Source organism: Chinchilla lanigera, unplaced genomic scaffold (assembly GCF_000276665.1).
Source record: "Chinchilla lanigera isolate Chin_1 unplaced genomic scaffold, ChiLan1.0 scaffold00104, whole genome shotgun sequence".
Classification (NCBI taxonomy): domain Eukaryota; kingdom Metazoa; phylum Chordata; class Mammalia; order Rodentia; family Chinchillidae; genus Chinchilla; species Chinchilla lanigera.
The window spans coordinates 2147735-2172226 of record NW_004955505.1 but is presented as its reverse complement, the minus strand read 5'-3'; the positions used below and the strand labels follow the sequence as shown (position 1 = coordinate 2172226).

Below are 24492 nucleotides of genomic sequence, written 5' to 3'. Positions count from 1 at the left end.
TTGACAGGCAGAGAGTTCAGATCCATTGTTTACCAGAATGGTCATAAGTTTGCCCCCATCTTTTGCAATGACCATGGGCTCTCAGGGGCCCACTTTGATAGAGCTTGGTCTGTCCTACCTATTCAGGCCTGACAGGGTGCAACTCATTTGTGAGGGCTGACAGTCCAATTTTCCTCAATCAAGCAGTGGAACTCAAAGGAAGGAATTGCTGACAGTCATCTCAGGTTGGATGATGCAATCTGACCAGTATAGGTGTGTCTCAGGGCAGGAGGCTCTGTGACCAAATGCAGCAACAAAATGGAACAGGTTCAGTTGGCTGGAAGTAGGTGAGTCAGGAGTGGGGAGCGAAGCTAAAGTGTAGGCAGCAACTGATGAGGGATTGAAGGTGGAACTGTCAGGAAGAATGGGCCTCTTCTATCTTTTTTTTTTCCTTTGCAATATAGAGAATAGTTTGGTTTCATTTTCAATGGCTATTATGAACAAATTAACCAATGGCAATTATCAACAAGTGAACCAATAACAAATGCTAGTGGGGATGTGGGGAAAAAGGTGTCTTTCTCCACTCTTTGTGGGAGCATATACTGGGGCAACCACTATGGAAATATATGTGGATATTCCTCAAAAAACTAGGACTAGAGGTCCCATTTGCCCCAGGGATTCCCCTTCTTGGTATCTTTCCAAAAGAATTGAAAGCATCAGTCAACAGCAATATATGCACTTCCATGTTTATAGTAGCACAATTTGCAATAGCTAAAGCGTGGAAACAACCCAAATGCCCATAAACCAAACAATGGATAGAAACAATGTATTTTATTTTACACCATGGAATGCTACTCAGTCACCAAGAAGGATAAACTTGAGACATTTATAGGGAAATGGATGGACCTGAGGCCATATTCTTTTTATTTATTTATTTATTTATTTTGGTGTTGAGAATTGAACTCAGGACCTTGTGCTTACTAGGCAAGCACTGTACCACTGAGCTATATTCCTGGCACAAGACCATATTCTTAAGAGAAATAAATTGGACACATGTGTAAATATTGCATTGTCTCTGGTATGAGAAATAGAAATTGTAAATAAGAACCAAAATGTATAATAGATATTGTGAAGTGGAAAGAAATTATTCAAAGGAAATGGGAATTAGTTGGGGTAAATAATGAGAAAAAAGTATAAAATAGAACCAAAGCTTTGTAAATAAGGAGGGAAAGTGGGTTGAAGAAAGGGAAGGGGAGTGGAACAAAAAGCAAGGAACTAAGATATAGCACGCACAGGTAAAACTTCTCTGTGATGAATATGGTCATTATGTATATCTAAATTTAACCTGTAAACTCAGTTATGAGGAAAAAGAGAGAAAAATATAAAGCAAAATGAAAAAAAATGAATGTAGAGAAGCAGTTTCCAATTTTCCTAAATTGTCAATCATTTGTCCTAGCACAATTTTTGGGTAATTCATTTTTCTACACATATTTGAAATTTTACTTCATATCCTATAAGACTGTTATGTAAGAAAGCCACTCTAGATTCTGCAATATTTTATTTTGAGGGATATGTTACACTTTTCATCTTGTGATTTTATTTTTAAAATTGCATTTGTTAACTGTAAGGGAGAAAAATAATGCTGTTTTTTCACCTGATGCAAGGGTCATAGCTCATAACTCATAAAAAAAGATTAACAAGTAAAAAACATAACAAACTGATTTAACCAATTTTTCATGACCTAGGACCATTCAGTAATAAAGACACAAAGAGCTCAGGAAATACAGGTGAAGAAAAAAGTGTACAGTGGTAGAGAGTTATGATCAGAATGTTACAATCTAATGGAAATAAACTGGGAAATAAAATCTATATTCAGGTTCTTTTCTGTGTCTAGGACATTCCTTCTCCTGTCCCCACATAAAAAGAAGGGTACTTGTTACCTGAAGACCTTTGGGGAGAAAGAAAGGTCAGAGAGTATACATCTCACTTTATGGCTGGGAGAGAAAAAAGAGAAGAGAGAAGGAAAAAGGAAAATCTGAAAGGCCCTGCTTGTGAAGCTCTTCTCTCTTTTCATTCAGTGTGTTTAGCTGGTCAAGACATTATGCTTTGAGGTTTTGCTTTGAATCCTGACATAAGTCACTCTCTGTGGTTTTCTTGATCACATTTTTCATGAATATTTTCCTACATTAATTTTATAAATTAATTTAGTTTCAAATAACTTTAGAATGCTGATTGGTATCACTTCAACTTATAGAACCTATGTTCATTATGAACTCATTCTTTCTCATGCAGAGGAGAAAAAAATTCCTTTTCCTCTTCACCTTAGATTCATTGGCTAAGACCCTTCAAATTAAACCGACACAAGGAAGGTTACAGCAAAACAGTTGATCAATGTATGTCACAATCGATGTACAAGAGCACTTTACATACTGGAGAACTCAGTAAAGAGTAACTCAAAGGCGTGACTAGAACCTGTGATGTCATAGTGTTTCAACTAAGTAACAGGGAATTTGGTAAAGAAGCGACAAATCAGTGCAAAAGGACTTCTGAGTTTCTGAGGAAGGCAGACTGTGAGAAGGTAAGGATATGGGAGGAAATGACGAAAGCGGTAGCTACTAATATTTGTAACGTAGACTCCTCTGGTTGCCTCTCTGGGATAGTAAAGGTCTCGAGTTTTCTCTAGGGTTTAACTTCTCTCCCAGGTAGACAGGGAAGGGGAACACCATTACAAATTTATGTCCAGTTTTTAGACAGATAACAGGAAGACAGACAGCCTCTCTTATATCTGCTTCTTCTGATTGCCTTCCATTTAAAATTATCAGTATTCCATAGCAACATAGTTTAGAGTGCCATAGTCTAGTACCCTTCATTAATTACTCATTAATTCTTATTTAAAACTTATCACTTTATTGTGTAAAGGGTTCTTTCTTTTGTTTCTCAATTTATTTTTAAAGATAAAAGAACCACAGCCTCTCCAGCATTTGTTATTGGTGGATTTCTTAATGCTAGCCATTCTTACTGGGGTGAGATGAAATCTCAATGCTGTTTTAATGTGCATTTCTTGAATGACTAATGATGTTGAACATTTTCTTATGTATTTATTTTCCATTTGTATTTCTTTATCTGAGAAGTGTGTGTTCATCTCAGATGCCCATTTTTGGATTGGGTCTTTGAATTTGGGGAGGCTGGTGTTTTTAAATTCATTATATGTTCTCTTCATTGCTGGTGGGAATGCAGACTGGTGAAACCACTGTGGAAATCAGTTTGGAGATTCCTCAGCAAACTAGATCTAGAGGTCCCATTCAATCCAGCCATTCCCCTTCTGGGTATTTTCCTTCTTTCATTTTTAAAATAAATTTTAAAAAATAGAAAGAAAACATAAAAGAACCAAGATGTATTAACAAGCACACAGACATAAATGGAACAGCATAAAATTAATAAAAATGATACAGAATTTCAGACAAGGTGATAAGAAATTAATAATGGTGGTTGTACTAATACTGTTATCTTCATATTGGTTACTCAGATAAACAAATATAGACATGTAAGAATGATCAAGCGATTCAATATCAACTGTTTCTTTCAAGAAAGCAATAGAAATTAGTAGTTCAATTATCCCAGCCATCTTGTGTGTGTGTATGTATATATATATATATATTTTTTTCCCTTCCTTCCTTATTTTCTCTTTTACCTCATCCCAGTCACTCTTTACTTTTCAGCAATTTCTTTCCCATGTAAATGATTTTATCATGCAAGAAATAGCTTCTACATTTCTTTGGGTATTTTCAATTTTATTCCCAAACATTAATATTTCATGGAAATAAATAATCAACATATCTTGGTAGTCTGTGTTATTAATTGTATTTTTCCAAGTAATTAGTGTTTCTCTATAAAAATAGGTTGAGTTTGGATATTAATTTGTATAGTTATCCTTACTGGAGCCATATTTGAGTTGCTGTCACTCAAATAATTGTCTTTTGTCTATGTTTCTGAGATTCATCCCACAAAAGTGTATGTCATCTGTTAAGTTTTTGGCTGTATATAATTCATTAAAAGATTTTAACAATGTTTGAATAAATTCTAAAGGTGATAGGCTTTTACTTATTTCCATGTTTTGGCTTTTAAAAACAATGCTTCTCTGAGCATTTTTATCTAAATACCTTAATACACACTTCAAAGAATATTTCTGAGGGTACATATCTAGAAAAAGAATTGCTGGGTAGTATGGTGCTGTGGTCTTCCATTTAAGTAAATAACCCAAACTCTCCTGTAATTAAATTTGCATTTCTATCATCAGTGTGTAGAAATATCTTTTACTGAGCACCCTTACCAGGATTTGGTATTATCAATCTTTTACATTTCTTCCATTTTCAACCTGAAGACATTTTAGTGTTTACTACTTGTAAAATTATTTCATCTTCAGATGATGGCAGTTTTATTGATTCTTTTCTTATCTTTATTTATAATTTTCTTACTTCACTGATATGAAATATTAAACGTTCTTGTAGAGGTGGGATTTTTATTTCTTTCCCGACCCAATAGCACATTTTCCAACATCTGTGTGAGGATTAGTTAAGGCTCTCTTGAACATACCATTTAATTCGCAATCTTATAATTCTATCTTTGACAATATAAACTTTTATTATTAATACAATGTGCATTTCCCTTTTTCAGATATTAGCTAGTGAGATGATTATTGTGGATATTCTCAAGAAATCAGCTCTTATATGTTTTTAAATCTGTTGAATTTTCATTTTTGTAGCCTGTGAAATTTTTACTTTAATATATTCCTGCTGCATTCTTTGGTGTAATGGGTGTGTGTGTGTGTGTGTGTGTGTGTGTGCATGTGTATGTATTTCCTTTGTTATTTGGTAGCTTGAGAGAGCAATGTTCTTTTTCATACAGTTTTGTAGTCTGACCTTAACTTAGTTTGTCTTTATATAAAATTGAACTGCAAAGTTTTAATCTTTTGATTTCAGTAATCTCTATATCCCATAAATTATTAAATATAATATGCTCATAGATTCATGTGATAAATATTATGAAATATTTATGTTGCTGTTCTTCTGTATCCAAGAATGATCTTTGTTCTTATATAATCCAATTGTTATTCTAGTGTATTTATCAAATGTGTCAATGGAACTATTTCTGGTTTTTTAAAAAATCATGACCTACCTTGGCATTCTTTCTAATTATTTAGTTATTCCATATCCCATATTTTAATAGTAAAATTTTAAAATTGAGGTATAGAGTAATACAGTAAAGTGAACAAATCTTGAGTGTACAGTTTCAAAAATTTTAAATTTGCATGCAACTGTGTAACTATATCCCAAATCAAAACATAGAACACTTCCAGTATCCCATGTGGTACTTTATTGCTTCATAGTAATACAAACTATGAGTATAAAATAATTTATCTTACTTGAGTTTGCTTTAAAAGTCACAATTGTATGCTGTAATTTTTGTAGAATATACTACATGTTCTTTTTATAGCCTTTTTTTTGTTCAACATTTGCCCTTTTTGTTGTGTTAGTAAGGTAGTAGTTTGTTCTCTTCTATTACTCTATAGTTTTCAATTGTGTGAACACATTGCAATTTATTCATGCGATAGTTGGTAAACATCTGAATTGTTTCCAATTTGTTGCTTTCATGAATAAAGCCACAATGAAGAGTCTTATGCATCTTTTTAAAGGACATATAGACTCATATCTCTTAGTTCTATACAGAAGTAGAAATTTTTCCTTAGGATAGAATTATATTTACATATTGTAGATACTGTGAAACTACTTTCCTATATGATAATACTAATATATGCTTTCAGAATCAGTACAGTGATCCCTCACCTATCATGGGAGTTACATTCCAGAGATCCCCGTGATAGGTAACAATCCACAAAGTAGTGTCATTATATTTATTTTATTATTTATATATATTTTAAGGCTTTATAATACCTTTCAACACTCCTATAAATCTTTCCCACTCTTTTATTAATCTTCTCACACTCTTATAAATACTCATGTGCTCTTAAACACTTTCTACACTCTTAAACCTACGTAATTTTAACAACATGTAGAAATCTATATGAACACAGTGCAGGAGAGCAAATGGACTGATGCTCTGGTCACTGAGCCAATCAGAACCCAGGGCACAGAACACAGTGCTGTGGTTGGTTGCCTTCCATTCCATCAGCCAATAGTGTGCAGTGTACTTGGCAAACTTGCAGAAGCAGTAGTGTACTGCACTTCCACTGTGTACAGTATGGTATTCATCCACTGATGAAATACATATTGTATTTTATTTCAATTTAATATTCTTTTAATGTATTTGAATTAACATTTTATTTTTATATTGTTTTAAAATTTTTAGGCAAAAATGAATAAAATCATGAATATTATATAAATAACTGTAAACCACAAAATCCCATGAGATAAGGAAAACTCCACAGTACAGAATTGATATATTTTTTTTTAAAGCCCATTGTACAGTGAAACCCAATAAGGGAACTGTGATATAGCAAGGGATGACTGTCTATCAAACTTGGAGTTGCTGTTTAGTTGATTCAAGCACTGACAAATGTTTGAATCATTTATCTGTGATCGCTAACCTTAACTGTGTCAATTTGATTGGCCTAAGAAACAGCCAGGGGATTAGTAAAGCACAGTTCTGCGTGTGTCTGGGTGGGCCATGGAAGCATGAACTCCAAGAGTATGTGAGGTTCTTGGCCCCTTCCTCTCTGCTGCTGTTCCCCTACTCTGCTTCCTGACTGCCATGAACTAACCAGCTTTGCTCCACTGTGCCCGTCTGCCATGTCTTTGTCTTGGAGCTAGCTGACAATAGCCTGAATACCCTGAAACCATAAGCCAAATTAAACATTTCTTTCTGTAAATTGTGGGTTGGGGATATTGTATCTCAGCAGTTGGAAAACCAGCACAGAAAATGCTACCAGAAATGAGGTAATTACTTAGGCTGTAGTTGATCATGTCATTTAGAAGCGTCTAAAAGTGGTTTGCAGGAGTTTGGAAAGGTTTGGCGAGCAGGCCCAGGGGATTTCAGTTGGGAACTCCATTGGCAATTAGATTAGAGGCCACGTGTGCTATCCTCTGGCAGAAAATTTGTCTACATGCTGCCCATGTCCTGAGACTTTGCTGGAGACTGAAATTAAGGTGTGTGGAATAATTGATCTGGTGGAGAAAATTTTAAAGCAGTCTCACATTGCAGCATGGATACTGCTGGGTGCGTTTACTTGGATTTATAGTGAAAATTGGGGGCAAAAAGCAAAGCAGAAAATGTGAACAAATTAAAAGTTGGCCAAAAGGAAACAGTATATAGAGGTAAGCCAAAGAAGTGTGCTTGCTGAAGAGATTAGCACCATTAAAAAGAAACAAAGTACTTTGAACAGGGAGAAGAAAGGAGCTTTTAAGTGATGTCACACATACATATAAAATATTTTAATTTCCCTTGAATTACTCCCTCTTTCAACCTCCTGTTTGTTATTATCTTCTTCTATTTTAAAAAATTTACTGTGCTCAGCAGACTCCACCCATTTCAGGCTCAGTGATGCAAAAGTATAAAATCTTCAATAAACAAAAAAGTCCTAGGTGTCTCTTCTGGAAAAGGGCCTCCTTAGAAATTAGTTCCTCAGAATGAATTTTATTGTGGTCATCCATCTATCTACTTAGAGTCCACTATAACCATGGTCCTGGGGGGACTGACTGCTGATAGATCTGGCAGCAAAATTTGGTATCATTCATGTAAATCTGGTATTACCAGCATGTGGAATGCAAGAGCAGAGGGATCAGGAAAGCTTCTACCAAGACAGTAAAGCAAGGCATTGGAGGCCAGACAAGGAGTCCCTAAGAAAGTGGTGTATGAAGCGGTGTGAACCATGTCAAAGGTACAGTGGAGACCTCAGGAAATTTTATTGGAGACCAGGCTATGTGTCTGGGGTCCTGTGGCCTGAGGCTAGTATGACATTGCTTTAAGAATAGAGAGGTATGTGAAAGGCTGCCGTGCTTTCTGGCTCTTCAGAGAAAGCTCATAACTGCAGCACTCTTAAGGCAAGATAACATCTGCTGAGGAGAATGTAAACAATGCAAGCATCCAGGTGTGAGGAAGAACTTGTTCCCCATTAACTTTTCCCTGTCTGCTACAGTCACTATTCCAGGAAAATTATACCACCTCTTCTGTGCTCCTTTCTTGCTAGTAACAGTGGGTCAACTATAGAGATTGATGCAACAGGCTACTAGCAACAGGTTCCTTCTACTCCCCTTGTCCATTGAAACTTACCTTTGTCTTTATTCCCTGCCATTCTGCTCACAAGTATCTGGGGGTCTAATCAGCCTCCAGCAAGGTGGAAAAGCCAGGAACATGGAATGTCTGATGAACACCATAGGCTATGAAAACGAGCCAGACCAAGAAAAACGCCCTGTGGTTTGCACCCAGCAAGACGATAGGGGTGGGTTTACCCAGAACTTTAGCAGTTATATATCATTACCCTGTGGTGAGGATTCCAGACATGGAATTTAAAGATTTAATATTTACCCTGTTGAGCTTTACTTTGATTACTTTTTATCTCTATCTCTTCCTTTTAGGATGGAAATGTTTACCATATACCTATGTACCTTGGCATTATGTAACTTTTTTTGAGCTTTGAAAAAATTTTAATATATTTTTATTTGTGCCTGTTCATTTTACAAAATATTAGGTTGCAATGTGGCATATTACTTTCATCTTGGAGCATAGGTGCATTTATTTTTTTTGATGCTACCATGAATGGTACTGTTTTCATAATTATTTTCTCATTTAGTTCATTATTGACATATACAAATGATGTTGACTTTTGTGTATTAATTTTCTATCCTACTACACTGCCAAAAATTGGTTATTATTGTAAGAGTCTTCTTGTGGAATTCTTCGGGTCTTTTCTGTAGTGTAGCATGTTATCTGCAAGTAATGATAGTTTGAGTTCTTCCTTTCCCATACTAATCCCTTTTAGTTCTTTTTTCTTGCCTGATTGATCTGGCTAAAGTACTGTATTGAATAGAAGTGGTGATATTGAGCAACCATGTTTTGTCCCTGATTTTAGGAGGAATGCTTTTAGTTTTACTCCATTTAATATGATATTGGCCATTGATTTACTATACATAACTTTTATCAAGTCCAGGTTTGATCCTTCTCTCTCTATTTTCTTTGAAGTTCTTATCAGCAAGTGCTGTTGGATTTTGACAAAAGGATTTTTGGCATCTATTGCTTTGATTCTGTAGCATTGTCTTTGTTTCTCCTTATGTAGTGTTATGGTTTACATCTGTGTGTCCCCTCCAAAGCCTCGTGCGACCATGGGGCAGGCTTTTAGAGATGAATGATTGTGGGTGTGAAAGCTACACCTGACCTGGGGTGGATAGTTTGCATATGTAAGGGAGAGGAAAAGAGTTCTTGGGGACATTCCTCCCCCATTCCGCCCTGGTGTGTGCTTGCAGCTTAGCTGTGTTCTGCTGCCCTGAGCTGTAGCTCTTTGCCATGTGCCACTCTGCCTTATAATCTGCCAAGTATGGACTGAAACTTCCATGAACTGTAAGCGAAATAAACCTTTCCTTCCTTAATTTTGGGGGTCAGGTATTTTGTCCCAGCAACGAGAGAAAAGTAACCAAGACATGTAGTATACTATGTTTGATGACTTGTATGTGTGAAACCACCTTTACAACTCTGTGATAAAACCTACTAGTCATGATGTCTGTTCTTTTTGATTAGTTGCATTCTTTTCACTAATAACTTATTGAGGAGTTTTGCATCTATGTTCATTAAAGAGATCTGCCTGTAGTTTTCCTTTTGTGTGTGTGTTGGGTCTTTGTCTGCTTTTGGGATCAGAGTGATGCTGGCTTTCTTTCTTTTTTTTTTTTTTTGATGCTGGCTTTCTTAAATGAATTTGGAAACACTCCATCCATTTCCATTTAATTCAAGTATTTGAGGTGTATTGGTGATATAATGTCCTTAAATGTTTTCCAGAATTCAGCAATACATCCTTCAGGTCCTGGAAATTTTTTAGTTGGTATGGTTCCTTTTTAATTACTGTCTCTATTTCATTGCTTGTTGTTGGGTTGTTCAGCATATTTATGTCATCTTTGGTTAGCTTTGGTAATTTGTACACGTCTAGGAATCCATCTCTCCAAAAATTCCAACTTTATTAGAACACAAATTTTAGTGGTAGTTACTCAGTATCATCTGGGTTTAGACTGTGTCTGTTTTGATTTCACCATTTTCATTTCTGATGCACTGATGTGTGTCTTTTCTCTCTTCCTCTTGCTAAGGTTGGGTAATGGTATATCTATTTTGTGTTCTTCAAAGAATAAACTTGTCGCATTGTACGACTGTGGCTGCTTAGAGGCAGAGGAAGATTACTCAGAGATGAGATTTAATTCAATCACCATGAACTCAGAGGGACTGATTCCCGAGCACTAAGAGAGCTTCAGGGAAACAACAAGCAGCTGAGACTTCCACAGTTAATTTTTTAAACTCGAAGACATCAGAACAAAGATATAAACAAAAAGTAATTACAACATATTGTATAGGAGCTTTGGTCAGGGGAATAGGACTAGAAAAGGAAGGCCCGCTGCATGGTGTGTGTGAACCTAGCTTAAACAAGCTTATTGGGCAGGAAGCTTATCAGAGGGGAGGAAGAATGCAGTGACCAACATCTGTTGAGAATAACCTGTTGTTGATTCTGTTGACGACTGTTCTACAGATCTGTTCTAATCTGTAATGATACATTTCAGATGCCTAGGAAATCTTCTTCCTCAAGCTCTCATCCTCCAACATTCCTATAAAGCATCCTCTAGTCAGTTTCCCACACCGACTTGTCAATTCATTGGTTGTTTATATTGGTTTTTAGTCTCAATTTTCTTGACTTTTGCTGTAATCTTTAAGATTTCTCTCCTTAATTTTGGTTTGGGCTTGGGTTGCTGTTGTTTTTCAAGTATCTTAAAATTCCTCATTGGGTATTTATTGGAGCTAGCTCAGTTTTTCTTATGTGAGCATTGATTGCAATGAACTTGCACTCCAAGACTGCTTTCATTGTGTCCCATAGGTTGTGGTCTGTTGTACAGGCATTTTCATTAACTTCCAGACATTGTTTAATTTCTTCCTTTATTTCTTCTGTGACCCATTGGGTGTTCAGGATATATTATTAAGTTTCCAAGCACTTGTAAATCTTCTGTTATTTCTTCCATGGCTGATTTTTATTTTCATTACACAGAGGTCTGAGAGTAAATATGGGGTGATTTTGATTCTTTAGTATTTATTCAAGCAGGCTTTGTGATCTCATATGTTATGTATTTTGGAGAAACTACCATGTGCTGCAAAAATGAATGTCAGGGGAAAGATAAATAAGAAAAGTAATAATGGATAAAAAATTGAATAAGGGGTCACATTCTTTTTTATGTTTGGGATTCAAAGTTAGTATTAAGAGTTTAGAGAAGGTACTTGTTGCAGGCAGGATGTATGGGGAGGGAGCTATCATTTAGAATTGAGAATAGCTACAAAGTTGTCGGAATCTGCTGACATATTTGTGCAGCTATGAGGTGGCGAAGAAGGGAGGAAAGGAAAGGCTACATATGATAAAGAAGTCTGAAGAGAATAGAATAAAGGGACTAGAAGGTTAATACAACAGAAGAGGAAAGTGGCTGAGAAACAGCAGGTTATATGAAAAGAAAAACGGTATGAAGTCAAAGAGTAGGAGAAACAATTAAAAATAAGTAAGTAATGTTGATTCAAACACTAGAATTGGAGAAAACATTAGGAAAGAAGAGAGAAAAACTACTAATTCAATGCAAAAAGAAAGAGAAATGAAGCACGGTAGCGAGAAAGATCCAGTCAGTTCCCAGTTCACACACTCCAACAGGAGCTCCTACATGCAATTCTTATGCATCCACTGTGTTCTATAGCCTACATGTCCACACAATTCCTTTCTTGATTTTGTGCCGGTCTGCTCACAGGCAGCCATGTGAATCTCCCCTTTTCAGTCTGCTCCCCTTCAATAATTAGGCAGAAAATCACCCTGACCCCGTCTTGGTTTAGGAGCTCTTTTCTCTCAAAGACTTGTAGTGGACTTGGCAGGTTTGGGGCACCAGGCTCAGATTTAGTCAGGTTTAGGATTTCTGGTGGAGTCTTGGGTGATTTCAGAACTGTCATGGAGCATCAGGTGGAGACATGTAGATTAGAGTCATTTTCTGTCCAATAGCTGAAGCAGGGAAGATAGAAAAAAGGGCAAATTCATACAGCTGCATGCAAACACACTGCCACAAAAGCAAGAAGGAAATTGCGTGGATATGCATGCAGCACAACACAGTTGACACATGAGAAGTGCATGTATCTTCTTTCAAATTAATTTTCTGTATCAGGGTGTAAATCCCTCTCCTGCTTCTAATTACCTGTGATTTTAGTTGATCTTCCCTGAGTGTCTCTGACCTCATTCCTCCTCTCATCAGATGTGTTAGGTTTCTGTTTTTGAGTTTAACACATAAGTGTTTGACTTGGACTTTTTCTCAGATATGATTGTTGACGCTCTGGCAAAGGAGTACTGAATTTTTTATTATATACACAATAGTTGTATCAGGTTAGGCAGCATTATAATCTGGCTATTGTCTGTATTTTGAAATTAAGTATTGGTTAAAGGAGATGTATTTGGGTGACCAGTTGATAGGGGGTGGAATGTGATAGTTAACTCTAATTGTGTCAACTTGATTGGCTTAAGAACTAATCAGGAAAGCACATTTCCAGATGTGTCTTTGTAGGCCATGCAATTGTGGCCTTGTGCCACTGGTCTAAGAAGGAAAGAGAGGCATGTGGTGAAGAAGATCTCTTCATTCATGAATGTGCTCAGGTAGTGGCATGCTATTAGTACCATTTTCAGAATATTTCAAAAATAAGTATGATAAGGCGCACCTGTCTGGCAAGCATGGGGTCGTGAGTTTGATTTCCCGTACTGCGGAAAAAAAAGAAAGGAATTTGTGACGGGTGTGTTGGTGCATGCCTGCAATCCCAGCACTCAGAAGGCTGAGGCAGGAGGATAGTTGTAAGTTTGAGACCAGCCTGGGCTACAAAGTGAGCTCAAGGCCAGCCTGAATTGCACAGTGAGACCCTGTCTCAAAAAAAAAAAAAAAAAAAGACCAAAACAGAAAATAAGTATAATAAAAATACTGAGTGTCAAAATATATTGATTATACAAAAAACTATATATGAGGGGAAGCATTAGTATTACTTATCAGGAAGTTACTGCCAGTAGGTGAGCCAAAGAATGATGACATAGTCAATGATCATTGCAGTGATGAAAGAAATAGAAAGATTTTAATTATCATTTATACCCGGCAGAGGGACTTGAAATAATAATTAGAAATGAAGGACAAGTGGATGAGAAAATTGAAAAATGAAAAATAAATCCAAATTTGACACGTGTGCTTTAAGAATTTAGGTTCTTTTGAAGTTTAGTGTGATTTTTCTTATAAGCTCCGGTGATGGAACTACAAACCATTATAAGGACATCTAGGGTAAGCTTAAAAATTGAACCCAAATTTTCTTATTTAGTTGCAATGCCAGATTTTAATATCTAGTTATACAAATTTTATATATATTATTATCATTTTTTAGTATAAGCTACCCTTTGTTTCATGTACACTAATAAGTTAAAGTTGAATATTTCTATTGCAGTGTGTACTGATACTTGCAGTATTTTAAGAAAATCACTTTCTGATAATTAAATTACATTTCTTTTAAAGTTCAAAATCCTTTTATCAAATAAGGATGTTGTTTACATTGTGAAACAATGCTGATGTAGAAAGGTACTAATTACTTAAGGTTTCAAACCAAGAACTGAAGAATTGATAATGATACACAAATGCAAAGTTAATGAGAAAGCATATCATTAAAGGTCAAGTTAGAAGCTAAAGCTTTCGCATGTTGGTATTTAGATGAAAGATGTGGAAGCACAAAGTAATGACTTATTTGAACTAAGGGATGATTGTTGAATGGGTAGTGCCATCCCATAGGACCTCAGGTGTACATGAGTAATTTCAAAGTTAAATGCTGGTTATGGTTAAATATAAAGACTCAAATTATTTTGACCAATCCTTTAAATATCAGTTTTCAAAATCTTTTCATATTCTTTACTTATTGTTATCTGGCTCCAGGACATACCACTCCAATAAGTGATTTGAAATGCCAAATGCCAATGATGACCTGACAGTCAGCCCTCTGTACACATTTTTAGGTAAGTGGCTTTTGTAATAGGAACATCATATATATAAGGATACTCTCTGTTCAGAATGGCCATTGTGTCAAATAATTAATGATAAATAACTACTGCTTTATGCAGAATATGTTTTAAAATAATATATTTTTAAAAATACCTTATTTAAGATATTTTTAAAAATAGGATATTTTTTCATAAGTTCCATACAATGCCGCTAGTTAACATAACTCACTGTTCTCTGACATACACTTACTTAGGGGAACCCGAAAGCAATGTCTGAGTAGTCACTCATTGTCTTGGTTACTTTTCTTTTGTTGCTGAAACAAGATACCTGAATCCAAAAATTAAGGAAGGAAAGCTTTATTTAGCTTACAGTTTGTGGGGTTTTCAGTCCATACTTGGCTGGTTCCAAGGCAGAGTGGTACACGGCAGAGGGCTACAGCTCATGGCGGGAACAGCAAAGCAGCAAGAGCACAAGGGAGGAGTGGCAGAGAACAACAAGCCTCTTTCCTGCCCTTATATTGTAAGCAACCTACCCCGACCCAGGGAGCATGTAGCATTCACACAATCTCCATGACCTCCTCTTGCACAGGCTCAGGATGAATACAAAGTAAGCACCCTGGCTCCCTGCTGAGTCACGTAGTTAATCTTCTAAACTTCTCAAATTGACACAGTGAACAACATCCTAGTGGGGTAAAGGCATGTCCTTCTCACCCAAGATGCAGAACTGCTGAGTCACTTAGCCAAACCTCTAGACTCCTCAAGTTGACACAATGCATCAACCATAACACTCATTATTTTAAATGCTTGTTGAGCACCATGGGACCCAAAGAATAAATCATGGCCAGGACTCTTAAGGAGCTCATGTTAAGTGGAGACTCAAAAATAAAACACCCTCACACCATGATAAATGTGAAATGTGCACTGATAAAGTAACTGCAATGGGAGGAAAATTCAGAAGGAGCTGAAGGATTTATGGGTGAACATCTAGAACAGGAGACATTAAAACTGTACCTTCAAGAAGAAGCATGAATTTGACAAGCTAATAGATTGAAGAAGGACTTTTAGAATAATTAACTTAATAATAGATACATATGGTTTTCATGTTTGCCATCTTCTGGATTAGACAAAAGTTATTCTTTCTTTCCCTCATGACTATCACAGTTAAGATCACCATTATTATTTCTCCACTACAGATCAGTTAATTGAATCTCAGGTAGAACTTTTAGTTAACAAAGGATTGAGTTAAGATTCAAACTCAGCCAGCCTAGTCCCAGGCTCTATCCTCTGACTGCCATGCTCTAGAGCTGGCACAGAACCCAGTGGGTTTGGGGATGAAATTGCCTCAGGAGCTTTGGTGATGGATCTTGGAATATTTCAGCTGCCAAGTTTCAGCATGATAGGATACAATTCCTGTTATGTCCTATTCCAAGACTACCCTACACCATTTTTGGTAAGCATATTTTAAACACCCAAGTAGTTCAGGACATAAACTTGTGCATTTGTTCTACTCATTCAAAAAATAAGGTTGTAGACATTAAGTTATGATACTCAAATTTTTCAAAATTGTCTATATCATTAAAATTGCTATGCAAAGAAATATCTTATGGCTTTGGTGCTCTTTTTATAACTTAAAATACATGAAACCTTTTTTATTCTCCTCTCAAAAGAAAGAGTGAAATGCTCAGCACTTTTTTGTGCACCAGTAACATATATTTAACGTGTTTGAGTGTACGAAATATACTGGTTGTTTTTTTGGACCCCTGAGAGAATTTGGAAGTAAGTCCTGAACAGCTAATAATGGTCCCGAGGAAGGACAACATACCAGAAATAACATTCCAGCTGGCTTGGTTTTTGTTTGTTTTATAAAAATCTTCTGCTGTACCAATGCCCGCTGTGTAACCCTTAATTTGAACATATATTTAGGGGACTAGTTGGCATTGTCACATAATAATTGACTGCAAACCTTACTCATGAAGAGGTGTTGCTCAGCCACGCATAAAAGTCGGCAAGGGGTGGAGATAAAACTGAATCCAAAGCAGAAGTACAAGGACAACTGATGACATTCACCCAATGAAAACTGCTCTGTACTTTTGTTCCTACTCATAAGGAAAGATAGTAAGTGGAGGTGGTGATATAGAAAACAAAATTGGATTTTGCTCTCACAGAAAAGATGGTGATTGCTAGGTATCTACAGTTTGCGCATGTGTGTGTATGACCCGGTGGTGTTAATTTGTTATAGCTGTTCTGTGTTTAAAATTTCTCCTCAAATTTAAACCTCACTGTGATGCCCCTAAAGGTTGTTTACCTGAGATCCTGGATAGTCAATTCATCACACAACATTATCTATTTTCTTTTGTTGTTGTTGTTACTCATATTACCTGAATCATGAGTCATGACAGGTGTTATGGTAATTTGTCGGGGTGAGTAGCTTCTAAAATAGTTCAAGTAATCCCTACCTTGTGGTTTTCAAGCCATTTCTTTCCCCCTCTAAACGTAAGGAAGTCTTATGAGTATTGATTTTCTCCCAGGGAATAGGCTACAACAGGAATAACAAGGTGTTTCTTTTAGAAATTAGTTTACAAACTTGGGCTCACACCCTGAGGGAACCCAGTGACCATATTGTGAGCTGTCCTGTATCAGTTTGCAGGACCATGGTACCATAACAAAATGCCACTGGTGGTGTCACACAAGTATTTCTCATGAGTAACAGATCAAGGTGCAAGCAGGGTTGATATCTCTGGAAGTGATGCTTCCTGGCTTGCAGATGTGAATTCTTCGCATCCCTCTGTGGGTGACATCTTTGGTGTCTCTTTTTGTGTAAAACTTCTCCCTTAGAAGAACAGTCAGATTAGATTATGTCACAGCTAGAAATCTTGTTTTAGCTTAATCATCATTTTAAAAGTGTTACTTCCCAATACAGTTACATCTTGAGGTATTGGGAATTAGGACATCGAGCAGGAGTTTGGGTGCCATCCTCAACCCCATAACAAAGCCCACTTGTCGAGAAATTGATGCAGGCCTCAGTGGCCAAGGAACTAATGGCCTCACTCATCAGTCCGTAGGAAACTGGATCCAGTCAGTAGCCATGCGAGTGAAGTAGGAAAGGGACTCTCCTGCAGGAGAAATTTCAGATGAGTTCAAAGCCTGGGCCAACTACCTGGCTGTGCTCTCCTAAGTGCCCTCAGGCAGGAAGCCCCAAGGTTAGTCACACCTAGTAGCATTAATGGCCTACGCAATGTGTGAGATGACAAATCTTTGTTCTTTACAGCTTCTAAATTTGTGGGTAATTGGTTATACAGTCACAAATACATATACCACTATTTTTAAATAATAACATCAGTTTTTGTTTGGTGTCCTGTGTGTTTTGGAGCTGATTTTAATGAAATTGTAGTAAGTGTAGTGGGTACTGTGTTCTATTACCCATATTCCACAAGTCAAATTTTAAGAACTCATTCTTGGCTGGAGAATGTTGGTTGTTGACAGCGTACAGGTGCCCCAAGGAATCCTTCCAAAAACTGCATTGAACTGATAGATAATTTGATCACTCATATTCCATTTGTCTCAATGTTCAGGAATTTGACCTTAGCAAGAGCTGACATACTTCATAGTGTTCTGGCATTATGGAGAGTGTCTCAAAGGACCTCTCATAAATTGAACCTGACATAAAAAGAATATTGTCATAAGTTGGATCTTCCCTTCTGTTGGTGCCCTGTATTACTCTTGGGATTAATCTGTATCCTCCAGCAAGATGTATGAGTTTTTACAAAATGGGCAGAAGCACTGCCACTTAGATCAGTTTCATTCTTCACTTCAATCAGGATAAAAGGCGCAGCCCTATTTATAAAAATCTCAGGGTTGGAGATTTCAAGGATGTTTCAGCTGCTTTGCAGAGGTTATTAGCAGCAAGAGGATAGCTCTGCATTGTCTTTCTTTTTTATTTTAAAGAGAATACTAAAAAAAAAAAACAATATCAAAATACCCACATCACACACTCTGATCACAGCCTGCTGCTCACAAAATAATGACATGAAGCACGTAAAAGCAAATAAACTTTGATCCTCAGCACACAGCCCTCCATTTCATTGTGACTACCTTCATTTTTACTCTTTCCCTAAACTACAACAATGAAGCAGAATGCAGATGCTTTCTTGAAGATCAAGTGCTTTTCTTTCCTTCAACTGGAAAGAAAGAAACCTTTATGAAAAGAGCTCTAAGAAGTTGGGAATTGAAGTTAGGCCATCCATACTTTCAGAAAAGCTGAATCAACTCAAATCCACAATCATTTTTTTATGGCTCTGTGCTCAATGACTATCAGTACTTCAAAATCTATTTTTTGAAAATGCCAAGCTCAAGTGTTCACACTAGGGCTGAACTGCAAACACTTTGCTACATCAGCTACAATTTAACCAAGAACGCTGGTTTTTAATAACACAATGACCGAAATGTGTGATAGATTGGTATAATCTGAGAAAATACCAACATAGGGCTAAATGTTTCTGTATTGTACTAGGGTAGCTACTACAGCACGCAAATAAAACACACAAAATAAATATGGACATTTAGATAAGAAAAAGAGTATGGTTAAATGTGTTTAACACAAAGAAAACATGAAATGTAATTCTTTTTTATTTTAAAGATTTAAAAAACTAACAAAACAACAATGAAGACAAAATCAAAGCAACACAAAAACAACAAAAAATGAAACATGACCTCAAAACAGAATGATAGGAATTAACAATGGCTGCTACATTACATACTGTTGTCTTCAATGATGTAATTCTGAGGCTTTTATCTTTTGCTAATATTTTGGATGTTTGTGACTGATATTTATTTTATAAATAAATATACCACCCCTACAAATCTGTCTTAAACACCTCATGGCAACTAAAATTTTGTACAATTTATGTTAGCCCAATATAAATTATAACTAATATAGAAAATTCTTCTATAGTGGAAAGCTGGGTTTTGGGTATTTCTGTAATTTAGGTCAAAACTGAATTTAATACTTTGGAATTTAACCTAAGGCAATGGTGTATGTGCATGTGAGTGGGGTGTATTATTTGGTTGATTTGGAGACAAGAATGAAACTATTTTTCAGTGGAAAACCAGTGGGGTAGAGGGTAAATCTAGTTCTCATTCTGCCATAATCTATTTATATAAATTCACCCTCTAGATCTTAGACTCCTCTGCCTTCTCTGTTTCCTTCTTCTTACAAATCAACAAGTGGAAAATTTTTGAATCATTCTTCTTTTAATTTGCGTTTTTATTTTGGATAAAATAATGATAAATTTACTAAATATCTTGTAAATTCAATGATAGCATTGCTCATGTAGATTCATCTTAGCTAAAGTAATAAAACTTTAAAACCACAAATGTAATTCTTAACTGTCTCAGTTTACTGGATAAGAGGACGTATATTAAAACTGAGTCTTTTGATGACTCAATTTATGTTTCAGATAATGACTAAATGAAGCACAGTATATTGGGAAACCTTCCAGAGAATTATTTTGATGTACTGTTCTCAGAAGAGTCCTGAATTTTCATAATCCTTTAAGACAAATGTCATAAATCTATCCTATAATTACCCCAAGATATAGCAACAGTCTTTTGAATATTTTCTGGGATGTCATTAATATATAGTAAAATGCTTAAATCATAGAAAGATAAGTACTGGTCCATACTTACTCTTCAAAAGACAGTAGGTTTTCATTTTCAGTAGAAGCTGGAAGTGGAAGGTGTCTTCACGATCATGAAAGGACAGAAAGGGAATCAGGCTGAAAGGAAGAGCTACAAATTAAGTACTACATAAATATGAGGGTTAAAAACAATCTTAAACTGTGCTTCTTCCTCATTTCTGAAATAATCCACATCCAATGAATGAGAGCATTGCTCTAACAATGACGCTGAATCTGGCATAAAGATGTCGCTGAAATGAATTTGTGAGGAAGAGACTGTCTTAATGACTTTTCTCATTGCTGAGCCAAATAGCCATCTTCAGGTTAAAGGAGGAAAGGGTTTATTTCAACTTACAATTAGTAGAGATTTCAATCCACAGTCAGCTGGCCTCAAGGCAGGGCAGCATGGCAGAGTAGCATCACAGAGGAGAAACAGTTCATGGCAAGACAGGCAGGAGGCAGCAAGCAGCAGCCTGCCCTCCTCTCTTCCTTTATAGTCCATCCAGTCTAAAAGCCCATGGATTGGTGCCACCCACTCCCTGGGTTGGGCTTCCATTATTCACAGAACTGTGCTAAATCCATTAACTTATCACACATCTTTACTCCCAATATCACACGCTGTAAATCCAATCAAGTCTGAAAAGCCCCATCCATGAACATATAAGCTTTGAGGGGACATCCACACCCAAGCCACAGTGAGACCTAGAGTCCAAATTAATTTATATTGAAAACTCAAAGGAAAAAATTGAAAAGGCAACATAGCTATTTCTTTTCCCTATGTTAGGAGACAAAAAACTTAAAACTAAAAATGATTGCTGTTAAAATCTTAAATTTACCTTTAGATTTTCAAATTATTTAAGAAAATTTTGATTAATGTACTTCTATAGGCAAGATATTGTACTGCAGGAAACACAGAAGAATGAGATGTAATTTTGACAAGTTGTTTACCATATTATAGATGAAATTACATGAATGATAGGAACTGTAACAGAAAATGTGTTCTAAAAGTTCTAACCCAGGCAAAAACTCAGGAAGTTTAGTTAATAGATGTTATTTAAATTTTGGCAAAAAGTATTTGCATATCTTGTTTAAAACACAGAATATAATAACATTTACTCATTGTCAACTATAATATTTTGAACTTACATTTTACATTTATGCATAAAGGTATATGTAATGAAACATTCATGGCAGATTGTATTTTATGTTTAATCAAGAATGTGCCATATATATGTAAGCATTAAAGATATGATCTATCTATCTATCTATCTATCTAAAAAATAAATATAACTCATGGAATGTAAAATAGAATATATCAGTCAAAACTGAATATTTTGAATAAAATTTAAATGCTTAGAAATTTGGAAAATAAATCATATGGTGTGGAGCTATTTTTATAAAGTTCCCAAGTGAGAAAACCTGAAATAAAATATTAATTAAAGATTCCTACATATGTACTGAATATGACACCAGGAAATGCAAGCAAAACTTTACACAATAATCCAGGATTGTGGTCACTTCTGTTAACCAGGTAAGGGGTCGGGTAGGGGCTGCATAAATGAGAACTTGGATGGCAATGCTTTCTCCCTCAAATGTTGAGAAATAATGCATTACTGTTTACCAGAATATCAAAATGTAGCGATGCTTAAAATCAGGAAAATATTGATTACTTTAAGAGTATAAAGTGCTCTGAAAGCTTGGACTCTTGTAGACCTCCTTCATTTTCAGGAATAGTCAAACATTTCCTCCGGTCTTACTCCCTTTTCATGAGTGTTTCTGGTTCTCTTTGACACTTTCATGATGGCAGCTGAGCACTTTCTTTAGTTCAGATATTGCTCTAGCTTTTCTTCTACTTGTTGCAATTACTCCTTGCCGCTACTGTCTCTCACTGAGAAAAATGCTACTGACGAAGACCATTCCAACAGTAGGGGATGTTTCTAAACCCCTCCGGCTGGTCTTGGTGAGTCTTCCACGATGTCAGCTTTATAGCGTGTCTAAGTCCTCCATAGCACTAACTACAGAGAAGTGGGTTACTTCTTTGGCAAGATTATTAAATCAATGTCTTTTTCTTCCAATATTCTCTTTCCAGTATCAAACAGGTACTCAGGCCAAAAACTTGTGCTACCCCAGAAAGTGTATCATTGAATTTATTATCATTCACTTATTCTCTCTCTTATCTCTACAGTTCTCATTGCAAGTTGGTTCTCTTTTTTTTTTTTTTTTTTTTCTTTCGTCTTTTTTGAGACAGGGTCTCACTATGCAGTTCAGGCTGGCCTTGAGTTCACTTTGTAGCCCAGGCTGGTCTCAAACGTGCAACGATCCTCCTGCCTCAGCTTCCCGAGTGCTGGGAACCACGCTGACCACAAATAGGTCCTCCTAAAACTATGTTTTAAGGTTAATTTACTTCTCTGAGTCCTGAAAAAAAAAAAAACATTACTGCAACTTGTCTGATTTTCGTGCTAAATCGTTTTCTTTTTCTGGCTGTATTCATTATTTACAAACCTGCTTACAGATATTTGTTACTTAAATCAAGCTCTTTGTTTCCATGATATTTTCTTTAGAATTCTGCATTTTTGCATTTCTCCTCATTATGATCTACTTTGGCTTATTAATGTAATACTTCCTTGAATTTTCAGTACACAAATTAAATATTAGTTAAAAAATCTTTTATTTAATTTTCTCTTATTTTTCTTTTGTACGTATTGCTTTTGGAGTGGGCAATGATATATCATAGATTCTTTTACATTTTAAAGATGTTATTTATTCTTCAAAGTACTTCTGTATTATCAAGCTATGTTATCTATTGTATTTTCATCATTTGTCTCCTTTTTATGAATAAAGAATGAGATTTACACTTGACTTTCTCAGTCATTCAAAATGAACCAGTCTTGGAGACAGTTCTTCTTTACAACATAATCAAAAGATAAATAGAAATGCGACAGTTTTCTTCCCTTGCAATATGACTCACAGGCCAAAAATATTTTTACCTACTGCTTGATGCATGTAAATTCAGATGCCCTTGAGAGTTCAGTTTTTGCCAGGAAATGAAAGAATGATAATATTAGAAATCTTTGTAAAGATTAAAGGCAAATCATTAAAATATTTGCTTAAAATATCTTAAATTTCTTTTTCTATTTTAAAGAGAGTAGTAAACGAGAAACAAACAAATATAAGCATAGAACAGTAGCAGCATACCAGTATCATGAACAGAAACAAATGAAAGCAAAACCATTCAAAGTGATACAGGGTCTCAAGACAAAATAATACAAAACAACAGTGGTTGTTACATTACATATCGCTAGCCTCAACTGCATTGCTCAGATTACCAGATGTAAGGATGAGATTGCTCAAACCATTAAAGAGAATAAGAAAATAATTCTTCAAAAAAACCTTAGAGATAATACAGAGTTTCACTAGACAAGATGGTAGGAATTTACCATTGTAATTCCATTGTATAGTGTTACCTTCAAATCAGTTGCTCAGATCACCAGACACAAGCATGCACAATCGATCAGAACATAAAAAAGTGTAAGCATTAGCTGTTCATTTGAATACACCAGCAGACATCAGCAATAGTCATTGCAGCTATACCTATACATATGTTAAAATACCTTAAATTTCTTATCTTTACTCAGAAATCATAATTTGATTGTAGTTAGGAAATTTAAGACATTTTGAGCAAAGATTTTAGAGTATTCCAACTGACACACAGTAGTTTCCTAAATATTCCTTATTTCCCATTTTTTTTCACATTGGAGTAGCAAATTTTATATGCATTTTAATGAATCATTCAGCATATATTATTATTTCCTATAGATGATACTGTGTTTTGTTTTTAATAACGTAAGGCACTGTAGGATATACACAGTATCAATTCATGCCAGAAAAAAAATTTCTTTTAAATAAATTTTGAATATACTAAGACTTCAGCCTATAAAGTATGAACCATTAGGGGGCTGGGGATTTAGCTCAGCGGCAAAAGCGCCTGCTTGGCAAGCGCAAGGTCGTGAGTTCGGTTCCCGGTACCGTAGAAAAATCCAAAAAAAAAAAAAGTATGAACCATTGTTTAAAAATCTACAGACCCCCCTTAGTCGACTTGTATAAAATTTAAGAAATCTCATTAAAAAACTGAAAATGTGAAGCTTAAAAATATGTTAATTTAATTTTCTAATACTCAGACACAGTAATAACATTTATATATTTAAGCTATTGCTTCTTTGGCTTTTTAAATATTTTGACTTTCAATAAATTAATACAGAAATATTACAATGTCTGCATGTTAATTAGGACTATTACAGTTTTCTTTCAGTGATAATTACTAAAGTAAAAAGGAACTAATTTATTATCTAGAGAGTTAGAAAAGGGAAGGAAGGGAAAGCCAGTGTGCTCTCGCTCCCTGGCAATAATACCCTCCTTCAGTCCTTCACTATACATGGAATTGCAGCCTGCCTTATTCATATCTAGTCTAGAAGGCATTATCCAGCAGAGCCACTCAGAAATACCTACCTAAATGAAACGCAGAAAAATAGTATAATTCTGTATACATTTGTTTATATCGGTTTCATTCATAATAGCTAACATTCTGCATCAATAGAA

At 35.7% G+C, this 24492-nt stretch overlaps 1 long non-coding RNA gene across 3 annotated transcripts in view; it reads left to right on the top strand.

The window, feature by feature from the left end:
• The first annotated feature begins 2399 nt into the window (after positions 1-2399).
• The window catches only part of LOC102005160, a 96512-nt gene continuing 74419 nt past the window's right edge, over positions 2400-24492 (top strand). The window contains exons 1-3 of one of the 3 annotated variants that reach the window (XR_001231571.1): positions 2417-2557; positions 14157-14236; positions 17277-17360. This is a non-coding gene — a long non-coding RNA (uncharacterized LOC102005160). Of the gene's footprint in view, positions 2558-14156; positions 14237-17276; positions 17361-24492 lie in introns of those variants that run through there. The other 2 variants (XR_264303.1, XR_264302.2) reach the window with 2 other exon arrangements.